The sequence below is a fragment of the Pecten maximus genome, chromosome 16, assembly GCF_902652985.1.
Source record: "Pecten maximus chromosome 16, xPecMax1.1, whole genome shotgun sequence".
Lineage (NCBI taxonomy): Eukaryota > Metazoa > Mollusca > Bivalvia > Pectinida > Pectinidae > Pecten > Pecten maximus.
The window spans coordinates 24,654,764-24,660,911 of NC_047030.1; positions in this window are offsets into that span (position 1 = coordinate 24,654,764).

The following is a 6,148-nucleotide window of genomic DNA, read 5'->3' on the forward strand; positions in this document are numbered from 1 at the left end:
TCAGCCATTACGGAAAGCCACGAAGGAAATGGAACAAAGCCTAGCAGAGGATATACAAACCCACCTAATTCGAAACGAAAGTAGGAACAGGGACATCACGCTTAAGGGAAAGAACGGAGATGATAAACAGATGGCAATTAAGAATAGGGACCAAGACTTGATGAAATTCTTTAGCAGTTTTTTTACATTGGAACTACAAGTAGCTACAACCAGATTTTGGAAGTATAACCGTGAAATATACGGCTGTGGACATGCATTGTTTGCAATACACAAATAGTGGAAAAACTATTGCCAAATCTCAACGGGAGTTAATCGCAATGACCGGATCAAATACACCCGAAAGTGTTGAAAACATTAAGACAAATTATCAGTAAACCTTTGGCAGATATAAGTATTCTTTAGAAGAATGAAAACCATCATAAGAATGGAAAGAAGCCAACATAACTTCCATATTAAAAAAGGATCAATGCCGGACCCAAGCAACTACAGACCATTCAGTCCAACATGTATCACTTTTAAAACTTTAGAAACGTTAGTACGGAATAGTATCTTAAATTATATGGGTAAAAATAGCATAGGCCCCTAAACACTCCCTAAAAGGATGTGGCAGTTAGGGAGCTGACAAACTGGCGTTCCGTGCATACGTACAGCAATATAATTGAAATACATACTACAAGATGGACGGAGAGTAAATCTAGTTCCCTCCCCCGTACAAAAAAAAAGCTAGGGGACTTGAGACAAACTTGACAAAAAATAAAATAGATATCGGGACAAGGTGGGATATGATCAGTTGATCAATATATTGGCGTAACTTATCGATGAGGGTTTAGATTTCAAAACACACCTACAAATATTGTTAATAAGGCAAATAGTTTAGTAGGGTTAATCCGAAGATCGATTGTATATTTTGATGAGTCGGTGTTTAAATTATTGTTCAAAGCACCTGTAAAACCACACTTGATGCATGGAGAAATTGCATCCAACCCATCTAGATTTACAGATATCGAATTGGTTGTGAATGTACAGAGGAGATCTGCAAAGCTAATCCCTGGACTTCAAAAAATATTCAAGGAAAGTGATTTTAAAGCCTCCAAACGTGGCAACATCGAAGAAACAGTGGGGTATTACAAACTCTTTTCAAAAGGCAAAACATATGTATGATAAAGAGTAACTGAAAACTTTCCCAAGTGGTCATTTCAAGCCGAATGAGGGATCACTAAGAAAAGATTCTAAAAAAAACCGTTGCAATCTGCATAAGAAACATAGGTAAATCAGGGACATACAACATACTAGGTACTGGTGGAGTAGGGTTATATAATCGATCTTTGGGTAAATCAGTCTCTAGATTATCGTAAGGTCACAACAGACAAGGTACTGGTGGAGTAGTTATATAACCGATCTATGGGTAAATCAGTCCCTAGATTATCGTAAGGACACACAACAGACAATTTACTGCTGGAGTAGGGTAATATAACCGATCTGTGGGTAAATCAGTCCCCAATTATCGTAAGGTCACAACAGACTAGGTACTGGTGGAGTAGGGTTATATAACCGATCTATGGGTAAATCAGTCTCTAGATTATCGTAAGGTCACAACAGACAAGGTACTGGTGGAGTAGGGTTATATAACCGATCTTTGGGTAAATCGGTCCCTAGATTATCGTGAGGACACACAACAGACTAGGTACTGGTGGAGTAGGGTTATATAACCGATCTTTGGGTAAATCAGTCTCTAGATTATCGTAAGGACACACAACAGACTAGGTACTGGTGGAGTAGGGTTATATAACCGATCTATGGGTAAATCAGTCTCTAGATTATCGTAAGGACATACAACAGACTAGGTACTGGTGGAGTAGGGTTATATAACCGATCTATGGGTAAATCAGTCTCTAGATTATCGTAAGGACATACAACAGACCAAGTACTGGTGGAGTAGGGTTATATAACCGATCTTTGGGTAATTCAGTCCCTAGATTATCGTAAGGACACACAACAGACAATTTACTGCTGGAGTAGGGTAATATAACCGATCTATGGGTAAATCAGTCCCCAATTATCGTCAGGACACACAATAGACTAGGTACTGGTGGAGTAGGGTTATATAACCGATCTATGGGTAAATCGGTCCCTAGATTATCGTAAGGACACACAACAGACTAGGTACTGGTGGAGTAGGGTTATATAACCGATCTTTGGGTAAATCGGTCTCTAGATTATCGTGAGGACACACAACAGACTAGGTACTGGTGGAGTAGGGTTATATAACCGATCTATGGGTAAATCAGTCCCTAGATTATCGTAAGGACACACAACAGACTAGGTACTGGTGGAGTAGGGTTATATAACCGATCTTTGGGTAAATCGGTCCCTAGATTATCGTCAGGACACACAACAGACTAGGTACTGGTGGAGTAGGGTTATATAACCGATCTTTGGGTAAATCGGTCCCTAGATTATCGTCAGGACACACAACAGACAATTTACTGCTGGAGTAGGGTAATATAACCGATCTGTGGGTAAATCAGTCCCCAATTATCGTAAGGTCACAACAGACTAGGTACTGGTGGAGTAGGGTTATATAACCGATCTATGGGTAAATCAGTCTCTAGATTATCGTAAGGTCACAACAGACAAGGTACTGGTGGAGTAGGGTTATATAACCGATCTTTGGGTAAATCGGTCCCTAGATTATCGTGAGGACACACAACAGACTAGGTACTGGTGGAGTAGGGTTATATAACCGATCTTTGGGTAAATCAGTCTCTAGATTATCGTAAGGACACACAACAGACTAGGTACTGGTGGAGTAGGGTTATATAACCGATCTATGGGTAAATCAGTCTCTAGATTATCGTAAGGACACACAACAGACTAGGTACTGGTGGAGTAGGGTTATATAACCGATCTATGGGTAAATCAGTCTCTAGATTATCGTAAGGACATACAACAGACCAAGTACTGGTGGAGTAGGGTTATATAACCGATCTTTGGGTAATTCAGTCCCTAGATTATCGTAAGGACACACAACAGACAATTTACTGCTGGAGTAGGGTAATATAACCGATCTATGGGTAAATCAGTCCCCAATTATCGTCAGGACACACAATAGACTAGGTACTGGTGGAGTAGGGTTATATAACCGATCTTTGGGTAAATCGGTCCCTAGATTATCGTAAGGACACACAACAGACTAGGTACTGGTGGAGTAGGGTTATATAACCGATCTTTGGGTAAATCGGTCTCTAGATTATCGTGAGGACACACAACAGACTAGGTACTGGTGGAGTAGGGTTATATAACCGATCTATGGGTAAATCAGTCCCTAGATTATCGTAAGGACACACAACAGACTAGGTACTGGTGAAGTAGGGTTATATAACCGATTCTTTGGGTAAATCGGTCTCTCTGATATCGTCAGGACACCACAACAGGACTAGGTACTGGTTGAGAACGTTAGGGTTATTATAACCGATCTATGGGTAAATCAGGTCCCTAGATTATCGTCAGGACACACAACAGACTAGGTACTGGTGGAGTAGGGTTATATAACCGATCTTTGGGTAAATCGGTCCCTACGATTATCGTAGGACACACAACAGACTAGGTACTGGTGGAGTAGGGTTATATAACCGATCTTTGGGTAAATCGGTCCCTAGATTATCGTGCAGGACACCAACAGACTAGGTACTGGTGGAGTAGGGTTATATAACCGCTCTTGGGTAAATCGGTCCCTAGATTATCGTAGGACACACAACAGACTAGGTACTGGTGGAGTAGGGTTATATAACGATCTTTGGGTAAATCGTCCCCTAAGATTATCGTAGGACACACAACAACTAGGTACTGGTGGAGTAGGGTTATATAACCGATCTTTGGGTAAATCGGTCCCTAGATTATCGTCAGGACACACAACAGACTAGGTACTGGTGGAGTAGGGTTATATAACCGATCTTTGGGTAAATCGGTCCCTAGATTATCGTAAGGACACACAACAGACTAGGTACTGGTGGAGTAGGGTTATATAACCGATCTTTGGGTAAATCGGTCCCTAGATTATCGTCAGGACACACAACAGACTAGGTACTGGTGGAGTAGGGTTATATAACCGATCTATGGGTAAATCGGTCTCTAGATTATCGTGAGGACACACAACAGACTAGGTACTGGTGGAGTAGGGTTATATAACCGATCTTTGGGTAAATCAGTTTCTAGATTATCGTAAGGACACACAACAGACTAGGTACTGGTGGAGTAGGGTTATATAACCGATCTTTGGGTAAATCGGTCTAGATTATCGTGAGGACACACAACAGACTAGGTACTGGTGGAGTAGGGTTATATAACCGATCTTTGGGTAAATCGGTCCCTAGATTATCGTGAGGACACACAACAGACTAGGTACTGGTGGAGTAGGGTTATATAACCGATCTTTGGGTAAATCAGTCCCTAGATTATCGTAAGGACACACAACAGACTAGGTACTGGTGGAGTAGGGTTATATAACCGATCTTTGGGTAAATCGGTCCCTAGATTATCGTGAGGACACACAACAGACTAGGTACTGGTGGAGTAGGGTTATATAACCGATCTTTGGGTAAATCAGTCCCTAGATTATCGTAAGGACACACAACAGACTAGATACTGGTGGAGTAGGGTTATATAACCGATCTTTGGGTAAATCAGTCTCTAGATTATCGTAAGGACACACAACAGACTAGGTACTGGTGGAGTAGGGTTATATAACCGATCTTTGGGTAAATCGGTATCTAGATTATCGTAAGGACATACAACAGACTAGGTACTGGTGGAGTAGGGTTATATAACCGATCTTTGGGTAAATCGGTCCCTAGATTATCGTCAGGACACACAACAGACTAGGTACTGGTGGAGTAGGGTTATATAACCGATCTATGGGTAAATCGGTCTCTACATTATCGTGAGGACACACAACAGACTAGGTACTGGTGGAGTAGGGTTATATAACCGATCTTTGGGTAAATCAGTCCCTAGATTATCGTAAGGACACACAACAGACTAGGTACTGGTGGAGTAGGGTTATATAACCGATCTATGGGTAAATCGGTCTCTAGATTATCGTGAGGACACACAACAGACTAGGTACTGGTGGGGTAGGGTTATATAACCGATCTTTGGGTAAATCAGTCCCTAGATTATCGTCAGGACACACAACAGACTAGGTACTGGTGGAGTAGGGTTATATAACCGATCTATGGGTAAATCAGTCCCTAGATTATCGTAAGGACACACAACAGACCAAGTACTGGTGGAGTAGGGTTATATAACCGATCTTTGGGTAAATCAGTCTCTACATGTAGATTATCGTAAGGACACACAACAGACTAGGTACTGGTGGAGTAGGGTTATATAACCGATCTTTGGGTAAATCAGTCCCTAGATTATCGTAAGGACACACAACAGACCAAGTACTGGTGGAGTAGGGTTATATAACCCACCTTTGGGTAAATCAGCCTCTAGATTATCGTAAGGACACACAATAGGCTAGGTACTGGTGGAGTAGAGTTATATAACTGATCTTTGGGTAAATCAGTCTCTACATGTAGATTATCTTAAGGACACACAACAGACTAGGTACTGGTGGAGTAGGGTTATATAACCGATCTATGGGTAAATAAGTCCAGACCTGCCAACCTTTCAAATTCAAAAATAGTAATTTGGCCCATTTTTGAGCAAAAAAAGAGTAATTCTTAACAATTCTTGCCAAATCTATTGCATCAAAAAGAGTAATTTGCTACTATTTCGAGAGAAAAAAGAGTAACGACCACCACAAAATAGTAAAGATTACTATAAAATAGTAGTAGTTGGCAGGTCTGTAAGTCCCTATGGTGTTAGGTACAATGGACTAGTTACTCGCTCAGATGAACTAAAGAAACAAAAAGATTACATGTATCAATATACATTGTTAAAGAATTTACATTTCTGCCTGTAGAATGCAGTGCAAACTTACACAAAGAGGCATCAACACACTACTAAAAACAGGTTTGATCAGCATAATTATTATCCAAAATATTAGTCAACTACCATAACAAGATGAAACCGAGACATTTCTGGAGATGAGAATAGTTGAATAAACAGTCCTCAAGTATACATGTAATGCAGAGGAATC